The sequence below is a fragment of the Arachis ipaensis genome, chromosome B1 (genome assembly GCF_059453495.1).
Source record: "Arachis ipaensis isolate K30076 ecotype BB chromosome B1, ASM5945349v1, whole genome shotgun sequence".
Classification (NCBI taxonomy): Eukaryota; Viridiplantae; Streptophyta; class Magnoliopsida; order Fabales; family Fabaceae; genus Arachis; species Arachis ipaensis.
The window spans coordinates 82,583,301-82,609,943 of NC_142436.1; the positions used below are offsets into that span (position 1 = coordinate 82,583,301).

General features: G+C 38.7%; 2 non-coding genes across 2 annotated transcripts; one reads left to right on the forward strand and one right to left on the reverse strand.

Moving 5' to 3' along the window:
• Nucleotides 1-7,181: 7,181 nt before the first annotated feature.
• On the forward strand, nucleotides 7,182-7,288 carry LOC148577241 (small nucleolar RNA R71). The gene has a single exon (XR_015903846.1). It is a non-coding gene; the product is annotated as a small nucleolar RNA R71 (small nucleolar RNA).
• A 4,863-nt stretch (nucleotides 7,289-12,151) lies between these two features.
• Nucleotides 12,152-12,258, reverse strand: LOC148577242 (small nucleolar RNA R71). The gene has a single exon (XR_015904242.1). It is a non-coding gene; the product is annotated as a small nucleolar RNA R71 (small nucleolar RNA).
• Nucleotides 12,259-26,643: the final 14,385 nt, after the last annotated feature.

Here is a 26,643-nt window from a genome sequence, read left to right on the forward strand (position 1 = left end):
CTTAGTGATGTTCAATTTGGTAGGATTCATAAGCTACATACTATTTTCACCCCATATGTTCACATGTGTACTTGAAGGATAGATTTGCCCTTGACCAAGTAGGTAGATGATTTTACATTAGTTGTATGCATTTACTTAGGTAGTTTGCATTTCATAAACCATTTCTCACCATGACCTTTGGTCTTTTTATTCTAAGCATGAGGACATGCTTGGTTTAAGTGTGGGGAGATTTGATAAACCCCAATTTTGTGGTTTATATTGTGTAGAATTTGGGAGGTTTTGTCAATATTTCTCGCACTTATTCACAAGAAATGCATGGTTTTGTGTTCACTTTCTAATATTGCTTCATGATGAAAAACATGCCTATTTTGCCTTAAAATTGCCATATTTTAATCCTCTTCTATTGCCATTCGATGTCGTAATGTATTTGCTAAGTGATTTCAGGAATTATAGGGTAGGAATGGCCTAGAAGAGAGAAAGAAAGCATGCACAAAAGGGAGGAACATGAAGATTTGAATTTTGGGAAAATCAGCATTGGCGCGCACGTGCACTGCACGCGCACGCGTGGATAAGGATGGCTGGAAGTGGCGCGCAAGGATGGACACATCCGTGCGGATCAGAGGATTCCTATCGACGCGCATGCGTACTTGGCGCGCACGCGTGGATCACAAAAAACCAATCGGGGCGCACGCACGCATGGCGTGCACGCGCGGGAAGCTGCACGTGACCTCATTAAAGGAAATCATGCCTGGCGATTTCTGAGGCTCATCAGGCCCAAATTCAAGCTGTTTCTGCATGGAAAAGACCCAAGGATGCTAGGGGGAAAAGGGGGGATGAATCATTTTACACTAAGACACAATTTTAGCTAGTTTTTTGGTTCTTTATTCTTCTAGAGAGAGAAACCCTTGTTCCTCTCTAGATCTAGTTTTAATTTGATCTTCCCTTGTTGAATTCTAAATTGGATCTTGTTAATTACTATTTTTGATAGTTTAATTTGAATTCCTTAGTATAATTTTGCTTAGATCTTTTGTTAGTTTCATGAATTCTTGTCAATTGTCATTTTATACCCATTTCATGAATGTTGTGAATCTTGACTTGTTGCTGTTACATTGATAATTTCTATGATTAATTGTGTTGTTTGCATGATTGTATGTTTATAATTGTTAGTGGGTACTTGTTGATTTCAATTTAATTGCTATTTGGAACATGTCTTTTGTTAATCCTTACCATGTGTTCGATGAATTGTTTACTTTGATTATGGAGTAGTTCTCTTTACTCTTGGCCTAGGCTAAGAGAATTGGGTAAACTTGAGTCATTGGGTCTAATGGATTTGATGATTTGGGAGCCCTTAGTGGTTAATTTGATAGCCATTGGCGCTAACCTTCTCTTAAGTCAATTAGTAGTGAGGTTAGAACTTATGGGTTGATGTTGACCAAACCATTTGACGTACTTCAAGTATAGAAGTAGACTTAATGAGTTTGGTTCCTCATAATTGTCAAGATATGGTTATTAGACAAGGATGGTGACCCCAATTCCCCTACCTAGCCAAGAGTTGCTTTTATTATTCATATTTGAAAACCCAAAATTCTTGATTACTTGTCTTAGTTCTAGTTACTTGTTTAGTTTAGAATAGAATCATATTGGATGTTACTTTGTTAGTTTGGAATTGCTCATGTCTTGCTTAGTTATTTGAATTATTTTCTGGCATTTTAAGATTACTTGCTTGTTAAGATTTCCCTTTTATTTTCTTGTTCATGACTTGCAACCCCGGAATTCTAACCAATATTGAAGCACATGTTTGCCCATTCCTTGTGAGACGACCCGAGGTTTGACTACTTCGGTTATTTTTATTGGGGTTGAACTTGTGACAACTAAATCCCTTCTAAATTTGATACTCGGGGATTGTTGTTGGGTAGAGGCTATACTACCAACGCGGATTTCATTGAGAAATTCTACTCCGACGATAATCCTCAGCAATCAGCCATCAATTGTTATTATCTCACTTATCCCAAATAGCCCACCATTTTATTTGCCTTTATTTGCCACTTTGAGCCTTTTTAATCCCCATTTGTTCTTTATATTACCACATCACTAACCTTAAGTGAAAAAATAATTAATTACCCGATTTGAATCTTTGGTTAGCTTAAGATAGTGTGTGTCAACTAAGTGTGGGAAAATGTGAAAACTTGGGTTGATGAGAATGTGCTGTGTTTTTACTGACAAATATTGAAAATTTTGGTGCTTGCTCATGTGAAATCAGAAAAACCAAATGCATTGATATATTATGTTTTTATTTATGAAAAAAATAAAAAAATAAAAAAAATAAAAAAAAAGAGAAAAGAAAAGAAATAAATAAATAGGGGATGAAATCACCCCAATGCTAAGTTCAATAAAAGATCAATGCATGTGTGATGGAATTAAAAAAAAAACAAAAAAAATTGATACATGAGTATATGATGCAAAAGTGGGATTTTTGGGTAGCTAGACATCATTTTAGAGTTACATAGAGTGTGTGTGTGTTAGGTGAGAACTTAGGTTAGTCAAAGATTCATATTATAGCTCACTTGGCCATACATATATCCTTACCCTTACCTTAGCCCCATTACAACCTTGAAAAGATATCATGATGTTTGTATTTGTACATTAAATATTTGTTGATTAGTTAGATGAAGAACAAGGTTTTAGAAAGCATGACTAGAGAAGAGTATAGTGGATTAACCCTAGACACTTGAGCGATTAGAGTGCACATACAAATCCAGTGAGGGTTCAATGGCTCAATTTCCATATGTCCATATTTGATCATTGCTTGTCTTGGAAGTTTGTGAACTCTTTTGATTAACTCAACTCAATTGTGAATGTGTTTTAATATGATTTAGTCCTTGATTGTGCATGTATGATTTCTTGGAATTTTGACTCAATTTGACCACATGTATGCTTATATATATATAGATAAATAGTAATTAGAATAGCGTGATGCACATAGGTAGCTTGCATTTAGATAGGTTGCATTGCATAAGTTCCACCATTCTGCCTTCACTCTTTTGGTTATCTTGAGCTTAGCATGAGGACATGCAAATGTTTAAGTGTGGAGAGATTGATAAACCACTATTTTATGGTTTATCTTGTGCTCAATTAAGTGGTTTTTATCAATTCTTTGCTCACTTATTCATATAATTTGTATGGTTTTACAAATCCTTCCTAATTCTGCGATATAGTTGAAAATATGTTTCCTAGGCCTTTAAACTGTCAAATTTAATTACCCTTTATTACCATTCGATGTCGTGATCTGTGTGTTAAGTGTTTTCAGGCTCTATAGGGCAGGAATGACTTAGAGGATGGAAAGGAAACATGCAAAAGTGGAAGGAACGCGAGAAAATGAAGTTTTAAGAAGCTGGAAGTGATGCGTACGCGTGGACGACGCGCACGTGTGCCTAGCGCATAAGACAAGCGACGCATACACGTCACTGACGCGTATGGTGACAAGGACGTTCACCAAATAACGCACATGCGTGACCTACGCGTACGCGTGACATGTGCCATGTACAGAAATTGCAGAAATCGCTGGGAGCGATTTCTGGGCTCCTTTTTGGCCCAGTTCCAAGCCCGAAAACACAGAATAGAGGCTGCAGTGTGGAGGGATCAATCATCAATTCACTCATACAACTTTCATTCACATCGATTTAGGTTTTAGATGTAGTTTCTAGGTTTTATGATTTCTCTTAGTTTTAGGTTTATTTCTTCTCAATTCCAGGTTCAATGTTCATTTAATTTAGTTTCTCTTCTACTTTTATTCGTTCTAGCATTCTAGTTTATTTATTTTCCTTGTTGATTACTTTATGTTGCTATTTGGTTTATAAATTCTCATGTTAGATTTGATTCTCTATTTAATGCAATTTGAGGTATTTCATAATTATTGTTCCTTTCTTCCATTTATGTTATTGATGTTTGCTACTATTGGTTGCTTAGGTTTTATTATCTCTTATTAATTTCTATGTTTTTATGTTGTGCCTTCCAAGTGTTTGATAAAATGCTTGGGAGGGTTTTAAGTTAGATTTTTATATTCTTGGCTTTGGTTGAGTAATTGGAGACTCTTGAGTTATCAAACTCCTTTGTTGATTGATAATTAAAAGTTGCTAATTGATTTGAATTCCACTAACTCTAGTCTCTCTTTAGGAGTTGACTTGGACTTGAGGAATCAAATTATTTTATCCACTTGACTTACATTCATAGTTAGAGGTTGACTAAGTGGGAGCAATGGACAATTCACATCACAATTGATGATGATAATGAGGATAGGAATTCCAATTATCAATCCTTGCTAAGATTTTTCTTAATTATTATTTTATTTCCTTGTTATTTACATTGCTTGTTCCTTATTTCAAAACCCAAAAAGATAAAATCCCATAACCAATAATAAATACACCTACCTGCAATTCCTTGAGAGGCGACCCACGGTTTAAATACTTCAGTTTAATTTTATTGGGTTTGCATTAGTGACAACCAAATTTATTTGTACAAAAGGATTCTTTGTTGATTTAGAAACTATACTTTCAACGAGAATATATTTGTGAAATTCTTTACTAGCAAAAATCCGCTCGTAATGCACGCACGGAAGACTTTTTTTTTTTAGGAAAGGGTCAAGTATGCGTGCGCACACAGGTCCGTGCGCAAGCACAGAGTGAAAAGGGGTATGGGGAGCAGGCGCACAAGCTGCACTGACGCTTTCACCAGAGGGGTTGCGCATTGGCGTGTGGACGCATACGTTTGTGCGACCGCACAAAGAGCGCAAGAAAGGAAACTCGTGCGTACGCACACAGCAGTGCGCACGCACATGTCACAAAATAGAGGGAGGTGCGCGCGCATAGGGCGTGCTGGCGCTACGAACAGAGGGCATATCAAGGAGTGTGCAGACGCACAAGCTTGTACGGCCACACAGGTGGCAAAAAATGCAGTTTTGTGCGTACGCACAGCATGGTGCGCACGCACAGATGCCCTGTTTCACAAAAAAATTTTCTTCAAAATTCTAAGGTACCAAGCCTTAGTTCAATGAAAGCTCAACCACAAAAACATTCAAACATCCAAAAATTCATGACCCACATTCAAATTTACCTACTAAACTCAAAATTAAACTAATCCTAAGCAAACCAAAATAAGCAAAAATGCAATAAACCAAAATTATATACAAGAAAAAGGGTAAGAACAATGTTACCATGGTGGGGTGTCTCCCACCTAGCACTTGGGTTTAATGTCCTTAAGTTGGACTTATAGAGAGCTCTCATCAAACCTCCTTGAAATCCCACCCAAGCTTGTATTCTGCAAGGCTTTTGAGACTCCAAAGCTTGTGCACCCACATCTCGTTATGAATTCCTTCCATTCCATGTAGGTAACAAGCAATTGAAATTCCCACTTCTTATAGCACAATAGCAATAAGACTCACAATGCAACAAGTGAGAATTCATAGGATAAAAAGGAAACAAAAACCTTTACAATCAATCAAAATTAAGCTATTCACACTATTTACATATTAACAATAGCCAACAACAAGCACCATTACAACTCCCCGGCAACGGTGCCAAATTTGATAACGAAAATTTTGTATGGTTCGGAATTAATCAAAATAAGAATCAATTCGTTGACAGCATAGTCCAAACCAACAATGAATTCTCACTATCAAATATTAAATCCAATACAAAATAAACAAGAGTAATTAAACCTCGGGTTGTCTTCCCTAGGAGTTGCAATTAAGTGTCTATTATTGGCTATGTAGAGAAATGGGGGTTGGATGATAGCAATTGGCAAGAACAAGAAATGTAAATGGCAAGAAATTGAAATGCAAGAAGATAACTTGGCATGCAAAAAATTAAAGGTCAAAGCAATTAAAGGCAAGAAAGGGAAATTAAATGCTAAAAAGAACCCTTAGCAAGAAGTGGGTAATTAAGGATTTCTATCCTATTGTGGACCACAAACATGGTAATTGTGTGTGAATTAATCTCAATTAGTCAACCCTACATCGAGGATAAGTCAATTAGGCATAATTAATCTCAATCCCTAAGTCCTAAGTTAACATTAGTGGGTCACTTAGAGTCAAGGGAAACCAAATTAATTAACAACCCTTACACAATGTAGAATGGACATCCCCCAGTCAAGTTCACCCAAACCACACAATTTCTCAACAAAGAGTGAGAAAAACTAAGCAAAATTCCAACCAAGCATTTTGTCAAACACTTGGTGGGCATGTAAGGAAAACATGGTAAAATGACAAGAAATAATAAATGCTACAACTACTAAGCAACGAAAATAAAGATAGCAACTCAATGAAGCAGTAAATGACATGAAACATAAAATTGCATTAAATGTAAATTAAAATAACAAGAGTGTGCCCATAAACATAAAAAGCAAAAAAATGAGAAATTAACATGATAAACTAAAGAGATTAAGACAATAAAGTAAAGAAAGGTAGAAGAGACTGGATTAAAACAAGAATTAAAAGTAGCAATTACAAGGAAATTAAACTAAAAACCCTAGGTTCTAGAGATAAAGGGGAGCTTCTCTCTCTAGAAAATAAACTACATGACTAAACTAAACCATAATTGCTCCCCCCTTTACATGGAGTGAGGCCTTGTCTAATATAGGAAGAATCAGCTTCAGAAGGTCCAAAAACTGGGCTCTAGAGGCCCAGAAATCGCCCCCAGCGATTTCCATTAAATGAGTCATGTACTGGGACATGTGCGGATGCACAGGTTGTCGTGCGTATGCACACATGGTTTTGTGGATTTTGTGCGTACGCACACTAGGTCGTGCGCACGGACACTCCAATGTGTGCTTCTCCTTTGTTTACTTCATGTTTTATTCCTTTGTGCATGCTTTTCCATCACTTCTTCTATCCATATTAGCCTTGTAATCCTGAAATCACTCATCAACCACATCAAGGCACCGAATGGAATAAAAGTGAAATGAAATTAGCTATTTTAAGGCCTAAAAAGCATGTTTTCACAATTAAGCACAAATCTAGGGAGAATTACAAAACTATGATATTTAAAGGAATAAGTGTAGAAAAAGATGAAATCCACCCAAATAGAGCAAATAAATATCCTGAAATGTGGATTCATCAGGGATCTAGGAGAAGCTTATCTTGGGGCTTCATCCCTTGACAGAAAGAGCTAATAAGGACCAACTCGTCAATACGATGGTGGGGGTAAGCTTCCAATAACTTCTTGAATCTCTCCTAGTACTCATAAAGAGTCTCGCCATCTCGTTGCACAATGCAAGAGATCTCCTTTTGCAGCTTGTCTGTCTTTTATGGTGGGTAGAACTTTTCCAGAAATTCCTTACGCAACAAGTCCCAATAAGAAATCACATCTCCCGGTTGAGTATAAAACCATTCTTTTGCTTTTTTCTCCAAAGAGAAAGGGAAAGCGAACGCCAAAACTGCTACTTCATCTGCACCATCTCGTCTCGCAGTGAAGCATGCAACTTGAAAATCCTTAAGATGCTTAAGAGGATCTTCTCCAGGTAGTCTATTGTACTTGGGGAGCAAGTTGATTGTGCCGGTCTTAAGCTCAAAATTTGGATCCAAAGCCGGATACCGGATCTGTATTGGTTGCAAGTTAATATCAGGAGCTCCGGCTTCCCTTAAGGTGATTCTCCGAGGTGGATCCGCCATGGTGTCGTCACCTGAGTCACTAACAGAGATTTTAGCACTCCTCACAGATGAATATAAGGTTTCCTCATTGATTGATGAATGATGGTCACGGATTGATGGTGATAGTGAATTGGAGTGCTCTTCAAGCAAGCCCGATTCACTATTCATAAATGCTAGCCAGCGCCGAGCTTGCCTAATATGAGTTAAAGTTCTTTCTATTTCCAGATTAAAAGGGGCTAAGCTTGGGTCTGGAAGTGACCGTGTCATTCAACTGAGGAAACAGTAGAAGCATGAAATTATGAAAAGCAAAACAAGAGTAGACCATTAAACATAAACCAACCTAACAATTAACAACTACCAAGACTAGCTAGATAGGAACAATATCTACAAATTAGTACCAAGTAGCAAACAATAACCCAATATTCACGCTATTTACATATTCATAACAACCAAAATTTTAGCACTCATTGCACTTGAAGTGATTCCCCAGCAACTGCGCCAAATTTGACGAAGGCCGGATTCACCGTCAATCTAGGTTTTCACAAATTTGAATCTTATCATTGAAGGTATAGGCTAGACCAACGATCAATCCACCACATAAAATGTTTAATCTAAAGATATGTCACAATTCAAAACCAATTCAATTCCGGGAGTTTTAATTCCCAGGTCGTCTCCCAAGGACACTTGAGAACAATGAGTGTACAATCTTGGTTGTGAGGGTCATGGAGTTTGCAATAAAGAGATGAACATATAAAGTAATTAAAGAACATGAAAAATTGTAATAAATGAACTAATAAAGAAATCAATGAAGTAACTATGCAATATAGACAAGTAAAGTGTAAAAGGAACTAATGTAAATGTGTATGAAGAAATTGAAGCATAAAAGGTATCTTGGCTTGGAGTGAGCTAAGGGTCCTTTCCTTGTTGGAACCACAACCATGCCAACTAGAATGGATCAATCTCATTTGATCAACTCTCACATCGGAAAGTAAGTTAAATGAGCATAAGTGTTCTTAACCCACAAATTCTAAATTGCTTGCTAATTAACTTAGCAACAACATTGTGTTAGTGGGAACAAGAACAATTAACAATCCAAAATTGACACTAAATATTGGATATTCCAACTCTAGGAACCCAATTGCTCACTTTTCCCAAGCCAAGAGATAGAAAACTAGCCCAAAATCATGCTTGACATTTTGTTTAACACTTGGTAGGCAAAAAGCTTAAACGTGGGAAAAATGAGAAAGAGCTTGAAACCAAAAGTAACAAATGATCTCAATCAACAATAAAGACTCAAGAAAGCATGTAACACTCATCAAACATCAATTTCATCAATAAGAAATAGAAATTGCAAAGGAGAAGTGAAATTGAACTATAACTTGAATTATAAGAAAGTGTAAGAACAATGTAACTATAAAGAGTAATAGCAAGAGATACTTACAATGGGAATTAGCAAAATCCATAATCAAAATTGAAATTGCACTTGAATATAAAAACCCTATTGTAAACCCTAGTAGAGAAGATGATGAAAAACTTAAAGAAAAAATACCACTACTCCTAAGCTATTCTAATATTATGCTCTCCTATTGTCTTCATTCTCACTTCCTTATGAGCTAAATGGCTTCAGAAATGGGCCTCAAATCCATCAAAATCGTGAGTCACGCGCTACTTTAATAAAGGCATGTGCGTCCACCTGTGTGGACGCACAGACATGTGCATCCGCACACTCTGCGAAAAATCTCGACCCGTGTGTACGCATAGGAGGTTGTGCGCATGCACACTAGGCGATGCTTGACTGGACGCGTGACACTGATACCAGGGCATTTTGGCCAGTTTCACTGACATTTTCTTTACTGTTTAGGGTAGTTTCATGCATTTTCTTAGTTAATAAGCAAGTTTTGGGTAGATAATCACTTACATCTTGATTCAAGAAAACTTTGTGAATTTTATATGATTTTGTGAGAATTATACATGAATTGAATGATAAAGTGGATGAGGCATGATCTCATGAGTTAGAACCTAGCTTCGATGCACTTTACTTGCTTGATTTCAGGATAAAGGAAGCAAGGAAGATGCCACATTAATAGCCACGTTAGTCTAACTAACGTGACTATTAACGTGGAATGGGAGCTAGCTTGCAACCTTAATGAGAAAAGTGATCGCCAATAACGCCTTTGTGAGCCATCATAGCACACGTTAGTTGCCACGTTAACTACATTAACGTGGAAGCTAACGTGGAAGAGAAGTAAAGCTCCAACGTTAGTGGTAAAAGTGAATACCACTAACGTTGGAAAAAGGGGCACACTTAGCCACGTTAAGAGTCACGTTAATTACATTAACGTGAACTCTAACGTGGAAGGAACAAAGAAGTGCCAACGTTAGTGACACTCACCTTTGTCACTAACATTTGACCAAGCCACTATTAGCCACGTTAATTGCCACGTTAACTACATTAACGTGGAAGCTAACGTGGAGGAAAGAAATGATGAGCCAACGTTAGTGACACTCACCTTTGTCACTAACGTTGGAGATGGCAATCACCACCACGTTAGTGGCCACCTTAATACAATTAACGTGAGGCACTAACGTGAGAAGGGGTGTTTAGAGCATTAGTAACAAAGGTAAGTGTCACTAACGCTCTCGAGGCTGAGGCATGCCCAAGTTAGGAGTCACGTTAGCTACACTAACGTGGACTCTAACGTAGGGAGGAAGGGCAACAAGCAAACGTTATTGGAAAAGGTGAATGCTAATAACGTTTGCGAAGGACCAAGAGGCAACGTTAGTGATCACGTTAGTGCCACTAACGTTGAAGTTAACGTGGACCATCTTGGGTTAGGAACGTTAGTGAAAAAGGTGATCGTCACTAACGTTCTCGAACCCAGATTTTCACTTAATGTTAACACCACTAACGTCCTAACTAACGTCCATGCCTAACTCACATTTTCTCTGCAAGCAAAGCTGAGCCCACTGAAGACTGCAACTGCTTCAACTTAAGATCCAAAGGCCCATATCCAAGACTTGAAGAGCCAACTAGAAGATCAGAAGAGTAGTATATATAGGAGTAGTTTTGAACTAGTAAGGGAGCTTTTGGCATTTTGGAGAACTACACTCTATACTTTACTTTCTCTGCAACTTCTAGTTTTAGTTTTCATAATGTACTTTACACTTACGCTTTCCATTCCCAGAGCTATGAACAACTAAATCTCTTTCATTGGGTTAAGGAGCTCTCTTGTAATTTGTTGGATCAATAATAGTTTTCATTATTCTTCTTCTTTTTTTTCTCTTGATTTTACTAGAAAGCTTTCAATCTTCATCCTATTGGGTAGTTATCTTGGAAAAGAAGATATTCATACTTGGATCTCTTCGGACCTTGGAAGAAGATTCTGCAATTTACTTTCCGTTATTTACATTCAGTTCTTTATTTCCAGTAATTACACTTTCTGCCATTTACTTTCCCACCAGTTAATTTCCTGCAACTCTCCATTCAAATTCTGCTTAGCTCAACTAGAACATTCCTCTAATTAAAATTGCTTGACCAATCAATCCCTGTGAGATTCGACCTCACTCTATTGTGAGTTTTTACTTGACGACAATTCGGTATACTTGCCGAGGGAAATTTGTTGAGAGACAGGTTTCCGTGCATCAAGTTTATGGCGCCGTTGCCGGGCATTGATTTTGTATCAACAATGATTAAATTGGTGGATAACTAGATTGAGCATTTTTCTTTTGTTTGATTTAATTTCTGTTTAATTGATTCACTTTCAGTTTCAATTATTTTCTTCCCGTTACCCCTACTCGTTTGTGGTGTTCTCTTATTTATTACAATTTAGTTCACTAACCCACTAACTGTTTGATATATTACATCACTCACACTAACATCATTTTTAACAAGAATACTCTCCATCTCCCTTTTGCTTTGGCCTTGTTGGTTGTATGACAGGTAGAAGAAGTGGGGCTTCAACTTCTTTTGATTCTGAACCTGAGAGGACCTTCCTTAGATTAAGGAGGGAAGCAAGAGGAAAGAGAGTTATTGGTGCTGAGGAAGAGGAAGAGTACTTTGAACCAGACATGGATGAGAATATGGAGAACCATCATGAAGAAGAGGCTTACAACCATGGCAGAGAAGGTCCAGCGCAAGAGAGAAGAGTTCTGGGATCCTACATAAATCTAAACCCAGGAAACTATGGAAGTAGCATCCAAAAGCCAACCATACATGCCAATAATTTTGAACTAAAGCCACATCTCATCACCCTTGTTCAGAATAACTGTTCATTCAGAGGAAGTGTCCAAGAAGATCCCAATCAACATCTCACTACATTCCTGAGGATATGCGATACTGTGAAGTCTAATGGTGTTCATCCTGACACCTATAGACTACTTCTGTTGCCCTTCTCACTCAAGGACAAAGCATCTAAATGGCTGGAATCCTTCCAGAAGGAGAGTTTAATAACCTGGGAAGATGTGGTGAACAAATTCTTGGCGAGATTCTATCCTCCTCAATGAATCAACAGGTTGAGAGCTGAGGTACAAACCTTCAGGCAACAAGATGGTGAAACTCTCTATGAAGCATAGGAGAGGTTTAAGGACTTGACAAGAAGGTGCCCGCCAGATATGTTCAATGAATAGGTGCAGTTACACATTTTCTATGAAGGTATTTCTTATGAATCAAAGAAGGCAGTAGACCACTCATCTGGGGGATCTCTGAACAAGAAGAAGACCATTGAAGAAGCCATTGATGTCATTGAGACTGTAGCTGAGAATGACTACTTCTATGCTTCTGAAAGAGGCAACACTAGAGGAGTGATGGAGCTAAACAACATGGATGTATTGCTGGCCCAAAACAAGATGATCACCAAGTAGCTGGCTGATCTTACCAAGAAGATGGAGAGGAACCAAGTAGCAGCAATCACCACCTCATCAGCAACCCAAGAAGGAGTGAATGCAGAAGCAGAGGGTGATCAGGAACAAGCTAACTACATTGGAAACTCACCTAGGCAGACCCATGACCCATACTCCAAAACTTATAATCCTGGTTGGAGATACCACCCAAACTTTGGGTGGGGAAATCAACAAGATCAGAGACGTCACAACCCCAACAACAATGCGGCTCACCGACATTCTACACAGAGATCATATCAGCACCTACCTAACAACACCTCTCAACAACCATATTAGAACCAAAATGGCCATCCTCATCCCTCCAACCCCAACTTACCATCATCCGAAGATAGACTCTCAAGGATTGAGACTCTACTTGAAGGCATATGTAAGGAACTCCAAGATAACAAGGTGTTCAAAGAGGAGGTGCGAGCCAATTTCAAAAATCAGGGAGATACCATTAAGAGGCTAGAATTTCAAGTGGGATACCTCTCTGAGAAGATTCCCAAACCTACTGACAGCTTCCCAAGTGACACAGAGAAAAACCTAAGAGGTGAAGCAAAGAAAGTAAGATGGGAAGAATGCAAGATAGTCACTATAAGTGTTAGGGAGACTGAGGAAGAGCTGAACAAACCCTTCGAACACTATGGAGATACTTCAGCAGTGAAGCAGGAAGAGGGTCACTAAGAAACCAAAATTACACAGAAGGAGATGCTGAAACTCTATGCACCTTTTCCCCAAAGGCTCAAGGGTGGTGTAGAAAAGAGAATATACTCAAAGTTCCTTGATATGTTTTCATCTCTCCATGTAAACATACCATTCATCAAGGCTCTCCAACAAATGCCCTCATAAATTAAGTATATAAAGGAGCTGCTGACCAGGAAAAGCTCACTCAAGGGAGGACAAACAATAGTGATGAATAAGGAGTGCAGTGCTCTCATTCAACCAGAGTTACCTACAAAAAGGAAGGACCCAGGGAGTTTTCACATCCCCTGTGCCATAGGAGAAACAATGTTTGATAAAGGACTCTGTGACCTGGGAGCAAGCATCAACTTAATGCCTTTATCCCTTATGAAGAAGCTGCAGATCAATGAGCTAATGCCCACAGACGTAGTCATCAGGCTGGCTGACAAAACTCAAAAACAAGCAGTATGAGTGGTTGAAAATATGTTGGTGAAGGTTGGGAACTACTTCCTTCCCACAGACTTTGTCATATTAGAAATGGAAGAGAGTCACCTTCACCCAATCATATTGGGAAGACCATTCCTAGCTACAGCCAGAGCGCTCATAGACGTGGAGCGAGGAGAGCTAATACTGAGGATACATGACGAACAACTCGCATTCAATGTCTTCAAATCCTCACAGGAAGCAGATCAGGAAAACAAGGAACCAAGGGGAGAGCACGACAAAGCACTGGTGGAAGACACAAGCATTGAAGCACAAGCTGTACACCTGGGAATCCCTTTGGTTGACGAACGAGACAGTCAGCAGTTGTCACAGCTAAAGGAAAGCCAGGAGGAACCTAAACCACCAGAGTTATATGAGACCAGCAACAAAATTTCCTTGGAAAAAGAGGCCACAAAGAGCAGGGCAACATCAAAAGGAACAAAGAAGAAGGCACCAAGGAGATGGAGAAACAAGAAGATCCCTACAGAGGATTTCTCTCCAGGGGATAAAGTGATCTCAGCTTATTTCCCAGATATCTCACCTCACCTCCCCACCATCCCATCTAAGCTACCTAAAGTTTTCACCATCAACAGAATTCTCTCCTTAGAACATGTGGAGATTCTTGATGAAGCCAATGGAGATAGATTTACTGCGAGGGGAGAAGATTTGAAGCGTTACCAACCACCCTGACAAAGTTAGAACGTCAAGCTAGTGACGCTAAAGAAGCGCTTCATGGGAGGCAACCCATGTTTTATATGCTTTAAAGTAGTTAATAATGCAAGGTTCATGAATTCCAAATCAACTTTGACATATACTTGAATGAATCCTTTTATGCAGCACATAGTGAAGAACAAGTTTGGTGTTCAAGGCATACTAAGAAGAGCATAAATGCAATTCATATCATGTTACTCTTAGAGCCTTGAACAAAAATTTGTACACCTCATGGACACAAACTAAGTTTGGTGTCACCAATGTTGCATACATGAACAATTAAAAAGTCAGTTGGTTTGCATTCATGAATAGCACTTAGTTAGTTAGAAACAAAAATTTTAAAAAAGTAGTTATCCCAATTTTTTTTAAATTTTACCGCCACCATCCACAATTTCATTAATCACATCCCTTTTATTTTGTAGAAAAATTGATGGGACAATTGAAGGAGGTGGGTTCGTTCACCACAAAAGGAGAGGACTATACACGTGTCTTCAAGGGGAATGCATTGAGAAATGTTGCCATGCAACATTGAAAGAATGACACGCTTGGAAATCGAACCAACCCCATCATAAAGTTGATGATCCTTGTGCTCATCCCATGCTAAACCCCATCCGTTCATCATACACGCACACCATCAATCCACACCTTTCATTTACTCTCCACTCTTCTATATAAGTAGACCCTAGTCCGTACCTCCCTTCACATTCCAACGCCCACTTCTTCAAGCTTCTTACTCTCGAAATATAATTCTCCAAGCTACACCCTATCCAAACCCAATCAAATTCCACCAGCAACTCACACTCCCCACCTTCACATATCAACTCCTACTCATGGCATCATCGAGCTCCAAGAGGCAAAAGAGGAAGGAACCGGTGGAGAGCATCCCATTCGATGAAGGGAGATTCAAAACTGCATTCCATAAACTCGAATTTGAATGGATAAAGCACAAAAAGATATTGCTTGAGTTAACATTCCAGTTCAACGAGGATGAGTGCCCACAGATTCGAGAGAAGATTGAACAAAGAGGTTGGCAAAGAGTTACGAACCCAGAAGCAAAGATAAATGCAAACCTCATCAAAGAGTTCTATGCAAATGTGGTCAGAGAAGACAAAACCAAGGCCCCCACCTTCAAAAGTTATGTGAGAGGAACAGAGGTGGACTTCAGCCCCAATGCTATAACAAGGACTCTTCAGCTAAAATTGCCACATTTTGATGAGGCCAGTTATCATGTAAGAATAAGTAATGGCCCCGACAATGATAAACATGAAGAAATTGTGAACGACATGTGTGTTATAGGATCTGACTGGGAAAGGTATTCGGATAGGAGACCCCGGTTCATTAGGAGAGGAGACCTCATCCCGGAAGCCAAGGGATGGTTTGAACTCGTGAGGAGATCTATCCTCCCAGCCGCGAACAATTCTGAGGTCAACACTACTTGAGCTACTATGGTACATTGCTTAATAAAGGGTGGAGGCATCAATGTGCATGAAATTATAGCTGAGGGGATTCAAGAGTCAGCCGAGAAGAATGATCCAGGTGCTAGACTTTGGTACCCCAGCACCATCCTTAGACTGTGTACAAAAGCCAAGGTAGTCTTCGAGGACAGCAATCCAAATTGGGTAAACCCTGGGAGGTTAGTTACGCTACAGCGTATAACTTATGTGGCACCCGCTCAACAACAAAGAAGGCCTCAAATAGGGAAAAGAACATCACAAGAAGGACCTCACCGAGAAGAATCTCATCAAGAAGAATACCAGCAAGAAGAGTACTATGATCCAACCAACATAAACTTGAATCACATTCACGGAGCCATTGAGGAGCTAGTAAGGAGTTATATGGATGGACAAGAACAACAACTGCACATTCAAGCCCAAAGGATGGATCGTCAAGAAGAACTGCTCTCTAACTAGATGGGTCAGCAGAAGGAGTGGCAGAAGCAACAAATGGAGCAGCAACAGGAGCAATACTCCCAACTCACTCAAGCCATCAATCAAGTGACTGAAAGGCAAGAACGTCAAGATAAACACCTTCAAGAACTCAACCAACGTCAGCTAGCTCAAACAAAATCATTCAATGAGTTCAGCGTGCTTAATGAAGGATGGCAACTACAAAGGGAAGAGTTCAACATAAGCACTCAAGCCAAGTTGAACTATATGACTGGGCATATATATAATCTGCACTCTACAATCCCTAGGTATGATACAGTCCAAAAAGATCTAACAGAACAAGAGGAAAGGAAGGTGAAACAGCAGAAGGAAAAATTGAAAAAGAAGATGGAAGATGCTGGCTTCTGGAAAAAGTTGATTGGAAAAGTAAGGAAAGTGGGGGTTCAAGCACTCAAGAAAGACACAAAGAGGACAAACAAGAGGGAGAGCATGAGCAACCCCAGGAGTAAAAGGTGGTGGAGTTCCCTCATTGTCCTATCTTTTTCAAGTTTTAAATAAGGAAAATCATGTATGAAATAGAACATGTTTCCATGGTAGTTTAGGATTTTCAATTCTGCCTTTAAGTTTGCATTGCTTAGGTCTATGCTTGCTAGTCTAATGTCACTACTTCATTTTCAACTTGCCTACTTGTATGATTGTCCTCTAAGTCAAATAAAAAGAGATGTTATGAAAGACCAGAGTGAGGTTCATATTGTGGAGTAAGTTCTTAAGCTTGTGGTGTAGTAATTACTTAGCTAAGTTGGTTCACCAACAAGGTAGGAAGGCAACCATCTGTCCTGAATCATATGCTTGAAACACACCCCATGAGACTAGCTAAATAACAAGATCCTAATAAGAAAAAGGGAAAGAAAAATGAAAGTTGAGAAATAAAGAAAAAGAATAAGAAATAAGGCTAGGCACCAAGGGTTGAATCTTAAGGCATGTGTCTGTGGTGCTCCTGTGTAAAAGATCTACTTGGATGAATAAGCTCTCAGGGGTACCTTATCACTTGGTAACTTGGGTTAACTAACCCGGGATTATCAACTGAAAGTCTACTATCAAGAGTAACCTTTGCTACAGAACACTTAGTAACCCAAAGAGGTACTGGACACCAAGGTCTTAAGTAAGAAAATAACAAACCATGTGCCTGTGGTGTGTATGTATGGGGGAAAGAGACTTGAGGGAGTAAGTCCTTAGGGGTGTCTTAACACCCAGCACCTTGGACCAACTGGTTCGGGAGTGCTGACTGAAAGCTTATCTTAAAGAGTCGCCCTCTCACAAAGCACCTAGTCTAAGAACACAAGTAGACCTTGAAAAGATGAGGGGATCAATAAATAAAAGTCTCATAGGATGCAATCAAGTGAGTATTCCAGGGCATGATAAAGGTCTGAAAGCCAGTGAAGGAATGAACCTAAGTTGCTATGCATGAAACCCCATAAAACCAAGGACATGACTTCCACAATAATGACTCATTTCTCTTAGAATTTCATTCATCATTCTCATGTTTCAGTACTTGCTTAGGGACAAGCAAGCTTTAAATTTGGTGTTGTAATGCTAGGACACTTTGACCAGTTTCACTGACCTTTTCTTTATTGTTTAAGGGTAGTTTCATGTATTTTCTTAGTTAATAAGCAAGTTTTGGGTAAATAATCACTTACATCTTGATTCAAGCAAACATTGTGATTTTATATAATTTTATGAGAATTATGCATGAATTGAATGATAAACTGGATGATGCATGATCTCGTGAGTTAGAACCTAGCTTTGATGCACTTTACTTGCTTGATTTCAGGATAAAGGAAGTAAGGAAGATGCCATGTTCATAACCACGTTAGTCTAACTAACGTGACCATTAACGTGGAATGGGAGCTAGCTTGCAACGTTAATGAGAAAAGTGATCGCCAATAACGCCTTCGTGAGCCATCATAGCCCACGTTAGTTGCCACGTTAACTACATTAACGTGGAAGCTAACGTGGAAGAGAAGTAAAGCTCCAACGTTAGTGGTAAAAGTGAATACCACTAACGTTGGAAAAAGGGGCACACTTAGCCACGTTAAGAGTCACGTTAATTACATTAACGTGAACTCTAACGTGGAAGGAACAAAGAAGTGCCAATGTTAGTGACACTCACCTTTGTCACTAATGTTGGACCAAGCCACTATTAGCCACGTTGGTTGCCACGTTAGCTACATTAACGTGGAAGCTAACGTGGAGGAAAGAAATGATGAGCCAACGTTAGTGAGACTCACCTTTGTCACTAACGTTGGAGATGGCAATCACCACCACGTTAGTGGCCACGTTAATACAATTAACGTGAGGCACTAACATGAGAAGGGGCGTTTGGAGCGTTAGTAACAAAGGTAAGTGTCACTAACGTTCTAGAGGCTGAGGCATGCCCACGTTAGGAGTAACGTTAGCTACACTAACGTGGACTCTAACATAGGGAGGAAGGGCAACAAGCAAACGTTATTGGAAAAGGTGAATGCCAATAACGTTTGCGAAGGACCAAGAGGCAACGCTAGTGGTCACGTTAGTGCCACTAACGTTGAACTTAACGTGGACCATCTTGGGTTAGGAACGTTAGTGAAAAAGGTGATCGTTACTAACGTTCTCGAACCCACATTTTCACTTAACGTTAACACCACTAACGTCCTAACTAACGTCCATGCCTAACTCACATTTTCTCTGCAAGCAAAGCTGAGCCCACTGAAGACTGCAACTGCTTCAACTTAAGATCCAAAGGCCCATATCCAAGACTTGAAGAGCCAACTAGAAGATCAGAAGAGTAGTATATATAGGAGTAGTTTTGAACTAGTAAGGGAGCTTTTGACATTTTGGAGAACTACACTCTATATACTTTACTTTCTCTGCAACTTCTAGTTTTAGTTTTCATAATGTACTTTACTCTTACTCTTTCCATCCCCAGAGCTATGAACAACTAAACCCCTTTCATTGGGTTAGGGAGCTCTGTTGTAATTTGTTGGATCAATAATAGTTTTCATTATTCTTCTTCTTTCTTTCCTCTTGATTTTACTAGAAAGCTTTCAATCTTCATCCTATTGGGTAGTTATCTTGGAAAAGAAGCTATTCATACTTGGATCTCTTCGGACCTTGGAAGAGGAATGAAGAGATCATGCCAGAAATGCTTTCTCATGTTGGACCAAATTGGAGTTTGGGTGGACATGGTGACATATAATCCTACTAATACTTTGATTTGGGAATACATGTGGTATAATCAGTGACCATACTTCATCTCTTCTCATGAGAAATTACACCAAGGAATTGGCTATTGATCAAGATTTGAGAGATTGGATTACCAAGGAATTGGAATCCAATCACTTAAGGTTACCAAGGAGATCAATGAATGCATTGATTGAGGAAGAGATGAGAATGAACTTGATCCAGAGAATACAACATCTCCTGAGCCCAATGAATCCCCCATTTCTGATCTTACCCATTCTCTTTACTTTCTGCCATTTACTTTTATGTTCATCTTCCCCATTCCCCATTTAAGATTCTGCAATTTACTCTCCGTTATTTACATTCAGTTCTTTATTTCCAGTAATTACACTTTCTGCCATTTACTTTCCCGCCAGTTAATTTCCTGCAACTCTCCAATCAAATTCTGCTTAGCTCAACTAGAACATTCCTCCAATTAAAGTTGCTTGACCAATCAATCCCTGTGGGATTCGACCTCACTCTATTGTGAGTTTTTACTTGACGACAATTCGGTATACTTGCCGAGGGAAATTTGTTGAGAGATAAGTTTCCGTGCATTAGACACGGCTCACGCGCACTCGTGATTTGATGGCTGTCCATACGCACGCATGTCTGTGCACACGCACACTAGGCTGAGCTCTTCTCCTTTGATTCTTCATGCTTCCTCCATTTTGAATGCTCTTCTTTCATTTTCTCTAAGCCATTCCTGCCTTATACCTCTAAAATCACTAACAAATAACATCAAGGCATCGAATGGAAGGTAATTGGAATGAAATTAATCAAATTTGGCACAAAAGAGCTTGTTTTCATAATCAAGCACAATTTAGGAGGAAAGTTCAAATGCATGCTATTTAGTGGAATAAGTGCAAGTTTATATGATGGAATCCATTCAATTTCAACCAAAAATCAACATCAAATATGGATTCATCAGCGGTTAAAGTCATGGTCCAAAGCAAAAAGAGTGCGCTTAAGAACTGTGGACATCTCTATCTGGGGACTCTAGCAAAGCTGAGTCAAAATCTGAAAAGGTTCACCCAGTTAAAGTGTCTGTGGCATTATTGTATTCGGTGGTAATACTGGAAAACAAGGTGCTTAGGGTCATGGCCAAGACTCTGAAAGCTGTGTTCAAAAATCAAAATAAGCTTAACTAAGAGAGTCAATAATATCATCTGGATTCTAAGTTCCTAAGGATGCCAACATCTCTGAGTTTCAATGGATAGTGAGATGCCAAAACTATTCAGAAGCAAAAAGCTACTAAGTCTCACTCATCTGATTGTAACTAAGCTTCATTTAAAACTTAGAAATTTATTTGTATCTTAATTTTATTTTTCATCCTACTGTATTTTTAGTTACTTGGGGACAAGCAACGGTTTAAGTTTGGTGTTGTGATGAGCGGATATTTTATACGCTTTTTGTCATCACTTTCATATAGCTTTTAGTAGTTTTTATTTAGTTTTTATTAAGTTTTTATAGGTTTTAGTGTTAAATTCCTATTTTTGGATTCTAATATGAGTTTTTGTGATTTTGGACAATTTGAGGTATTTTCTGGCTTAAATTAACGAGCTGGAGCAGAATTCTAATTCAGGACAGAGAAACCACTGCAGATGTTGTCCGAATCTGACCTCCCTTCATTCGGAAGAGCTTTCCAGGAGCTACGAAAGTCCAAATGAAGCGCTTTCAATGGCTACGGAAAGCTGACTTCCATAGCTTTCTAGCAATATATAATAGTTTATATTTTGCTTCGGATTAGAAGGCCCAAAACTTGCATCCAACGAGCTTCTTGCCCCCTTCTAGGCATCCAGCATCCAAAGATCAGAGACAAATGTACAAATACCCGAAGAGGACCCCCTAGCTGGCGTTGCATGCCCAAAAGACCTCATATCACGTGTATTTTATCAAAGCTCAACCCAAACACTCACCAAGTGCGCCCTAGAAGTGGATTTTAGCACTAAATATAATGTTTTACCCTTACTAGTCATCTGTTTAGTATTTAAGGGATTAAATACATGTAATTCAGACCTTTAATCATGATATTCGCACACCATTCACGTTTTACATTGTATTTTACTTTTAGTATGAGTTTCTAAACCTCCTAGGTTGAGGGGAGGAGCCTTGCTGAGTCCTATGAATTAATAAAAGTACTACTTTTCTCTTCGATCCGTGTTTGACTAATTCTAAGATGTATATTTGTACTTCATCGTGGTGAATAGGATGATCTAACAAATTAGCTCTGCTCATCACATTAAGACGAACGTGCCTGACAAACACCCGCGTCTACTCGGGTTCAGAGTGCGTCTTTCATCGGACAATGACGAACCAATAGCTTGAATATACGTCTCTCAGATGGCTAATCCATGACTTCATTGGGGACTTCTCGAGACCTCAGTTCAGCTTATTTCAGGGGAGATTAGGGTCTTTGTGGTAGATGCTAGAACCCAAAGATGCAGCATTCTCTGATCCAGAAGATCCGACTTTGTCTGTGGCATTTTGAGTAGGATCCTTAAGGAGAATGGACTGTACGAGCTTCACCCTCAATCAGAATGGATCCGCACTAAACCTGGGGTTCAGATCTGGAGGAGTATTGGCAGTTGCTCAAACCAGTGTCAATCACATACAGCCTACCATTGAAAAGATCACTCACAAGCAAAGAGAGTAGTAATATCAGAGTTAATTAAAAAAGACAAAGCAACTCCAATCATTAACTCTATCCCTATCTCTGTTTATATATTAGACCCTTTTCTTTATTCCTCTTATGAATAGTTTCCCTTTATGAATAAAAACATATAAACCTTCTGATTCTGTCTGACTAAGACCTGCAAGATAACCATAGCTTGCTTCAAACCACAATCTCCATGGGATCAACCCTGACTCACTCAGGTATTACTTGGATGACCCAGTGCACTTATTGGTACTGCTGTATGAAAGTGTGGGGATTCGTGTGCACCAAAGCCGTCATGATCCACTGTATCATGATTAGCTACGAGGTGGATGTGGAGGACATCATTCCACAATAAATAAATAGCATCATCTCCAACTCCTTCACGCATGCAAAGCTTTCCTTCTCTCATCTTATTTATCGGCTTTGTGAGGCCACAAGAGTCAGATTGGATAATGATTTCCTCATTCCCATTGAGCGGCCGATCTTTAAGAACACTATGGAGCATACAAGGTAGTATGCAAGGATTCCGAAGGAAGGTCAAGCCGAAAAAGATGCACAATAAGATCCTCCACCACTTTTCATGCCCCAAGGGCACTACTTTCCACCTCAGCAGTATTGACAGCAGCTGACATCATCCCTTGAGTAGATGAAGGTGACCCAAGATAGCCATGGCATCCTCCTCCATTAGATTGTGGCAATGCAAGAGAGTTAGCACCATGAGCTCCTCCAAGTGAGGCAAGACATAAGGCGTCTGATAGGACCACGTGGAGCGCAGCCTGAGGAGGAAGGTGGCCCCCAAGATGACTGAGGTGGTTGAGTTTCTTTCACTCCTATTTTCCTTTCCGTATTGCTTATGTTATTTTCCTATTTTTTGTTTTCTTGTATTTACTATTTAGTGCATGATTGCTATTTTCCAAGTTTTCTATTTCCTTTAGTTTAGTTAGTTCAGATTTATGTTTTTATTTTCAATGTTCTCTCATGTACTTTCCTTAAGAAGTATTCAAAAAAAAAGAAAAAGAGAAAAAATGGAGTTTAATGTTAGAAATTGAGTCTATTTTATAATTGCCTTGTCATATTCCATGTGGTGGTGCATATATACTTGTGATTATGAATGTATTAATAGAATGATGAATGAAGTTCCTTGAACAAGAGGAATGTTGATTCTTGAGGAACAAGAACTTAGAGAAGTGTTATGAAACCTCCAAAGACAAGAAAGAGGTTGAATCTTGAACTAAAAGAAAAACAAGAAAAAGAGAGCAAAAGAAAAAGCAAGAAAAAGAGAAATAATGATGAAAAGATAAAAAGGAAAAGCTTAGTTGTAAAGCTCTTAGCATCAATGGCTGAGATCCAAATATGTGCCTGTGGTGTCTTTTGTCCAAAGACGGCTTGGGTGATTAGCTCCAAGGGATACTTCGTCACCCGATAACTTAGACTAACCGGTCCGCAATTATCGATTGAAAACTTGTTACACAAATCACCTTGAGACAAAACAGTTAGCAGTCCAAAGAGACTCTGGGCATTGATGTTTGGGATCAAAATCTCAGTTATATGCTTGTAGTGCGACCGTGTCAAGGAAAGACTTGAGTAACTAGATCTGTGGGGTGCCTTATCACCCAGTAACTTGGACCAACTAGCTCGGGATTACCAATCGAATGCTCACTATCAAGAGTCACCTTGAGATGAAGCATTTAGAGTTGTCAACAAAAAAATTCTCTCTAAGTTCGAAGAAAGGAATTCAAGGATCAATCTGGACTTAATAGGAGTGAGATTTCTTAACATTATCCAGGTTCCAATTCCTTTAAGGTGTTGACATTCCCAATGTTTCAAGGAACAATGAAAAGTAAGGAAGCATTCATGAACACAAGTTTGCTAAATCCCACTCATAAGACAAGCATAAGCTTCAAGGGAACTCCAACTTCTCATTAAACCCACTTTAGTTTTCAAGTGTTCAAGTTGCTTGAAGACAAGCAACACTTTAAGTTTCGTGTTGTGATGCGTGAGTATCATTAGTATCTTTTTTGTATGATTTATATGGCATTCTGTTGATTTGTTAGAGGAGTTGTGGATTATACCCCATTCGATGCTACTTTGAGCTTCTGTCATTATTTGTTGATTTTAGGTAGCATTTGGATGAGTTATTGGTGAAAAATACATGAAGAAGCAAAAGAGACCATCGTATGTGACAGAAGATTAATGTCGGTCTAGAAAATTCAAAGGTTTTCAAACTCGAATGTCACAAGTATAGCCTAAACCAACAAGTAATTCTCAATCAAAGTTTAGAAGAGTGTCACAAGAATCAAATTAATTACTGAGAGTATAATCCCATGTCATTTAATTTTCTTTAGGACTTGCAATTGAGTGCACATCATTGACTAGGAAATTCGGGGGTTTTAAATATGGATACGGCAAGAGTAAAGCAACTAGAATTCGAAAGCAATTAGCAATTAACAAATAAATTGTGATAATTAGAAACACCAAGCAAGTAAATGACTATCTAACAAGCATGTAACAAAGATGATAGCAATAGAAAGGCATGTAAGTAAGAAACACAAAGTCAAGATAAGAGAGCTAGGAAAATAAAGTTAACGAAAGGAGATGACGATCAATTAATGTAAAGGGCTTTGGATAGGGGTGAGAACTAGGCTATCCTTGTAGTTAACCATAAACATGATAATTAGTAAGAGTATTCCTACTTTGTCATCCTCTAACATTGAAGGAAAGTCAAATAGGCATAGTTGATTTCAATCCCCAAGTCCTAGCCAAATCACTAATTTGACTTAGTGAAAGACTAGCGTTAGTGGAAACCAAACCAACTAATGACTCTGAATTACCAATCAGAATTGGACATTAACAACTCAAGGATACCCAATTACTCCACCTCCAAGCCAAGAAATAAAATCTACTCCATACTCAGGGTAAACATTCTATCAAACACTTGGTGAGCAAGAAAAAGGAACATCATGTAATTGACAAAATTAAGCACAATTAAATCTACCCACTACCAACTATCAATGATAATAACTCAACTAACACAGAAATCATGAAAAATTCAATGCATTAATAGAAATTCAAGATTAACAAGATCCATAAACTAACAATCTAAGAGAAAATAGCTAGTAATATTTCCAAGTGAAATTAAACTAGAGAAACTTTAATTAAAGTAACAAAATGGAAATTCAACAAGATCCAATAAAGAAATTAGGACAAAATATAACCAAAGAGCACTAAAACCTAGAGAGAAGGAAGAGTTTCTCTCTCTAGAAACCTAAGAACAAAAACTAGCTAAAAATTATGTAATTGTGTGTATGCTTGAGTGTTGGTGCGCGAAATTGAACTCAGCAAGTTTCGCACAGATGAACATGCAAGTGCACCGGGTCGTCCAAGTAATATCTCAGGTGCGTGAGGGTCGAATCCTGATGAGCGGATAATTTATACGCTTTTTGGCATTATTTTTAGGTAGTTTTTAATATGAATTAGTTAATTTTATTATATTTTTATTAGTTTTTAAATAAAAATCACATTTCTAGACATTAGTATGAGTTTGTGTGTTTTTCTGTAATTTCAGGTATTTTCTGGATGAAATTGAGGGACATGAGCAAAAATCTGATTTAGAGGCTGAAAAAGGACTGCAGATGCTGTTGGATTCTGACCTCCCTGCACTCAAAGTAGATTTTCTGGAGCTACAGAAACCCAATTGGCACGCTCTCAATTGCGTTGGAAAGTAGACATCCTGGGCTTTCCAGCAATATATAATAATTCATACTTTGCCAGCGATTTGATGGCCAAAACCGGCGTTCAAAGTCAGCCTAAAATTTTTGGCTTAAAACCCCCAAACTGGAACCAGAATTGGAGTTAAACGCCCAAACTAGCACAAAAGCTGGCGTTTAACTCTAGGAACAGCCCAAGCACGAAAAATCTTCAATGCTCAGCCCAAGCACATATCAAGTGGGCCCCAGAAGTGGATTTCTGCATCATTTACTCATTTCTGTAAACCCTAGGTTACTAATTCATTATAAATAGGACCTTTTACTTTTGTATTAGGATCTCTGGAACACATTATGTAACTTTTACGTTCTGAAACCTCCATGGGAGGCTGGCCACTCGGTCATGTCTACCCTATTTTCACTTATGTATTTTCAACGGTGGAGTTTCTACACCCCATAGATTAAGGTGTGGAGCTCTGCTGTTCTTCATGAATTAATGCAATTACTACTGTTTTCTATTCAATTCAAGCTTATTCTTATTCTAAGATATCCATTCGCACTTTAACATGATGAATGTGATGATTATGTGACACTCATCACAATTCTCACTTATGAACGCGTGCCTGACAACCACTTCCATTCTACATGAAAACAAGCTTGAATGCGTATCTCTTAGCCTCCTAGTTCACGATGCATGGTTGCCTCTCCTGACAACAGAGCCTTCCATTTCATGAGATC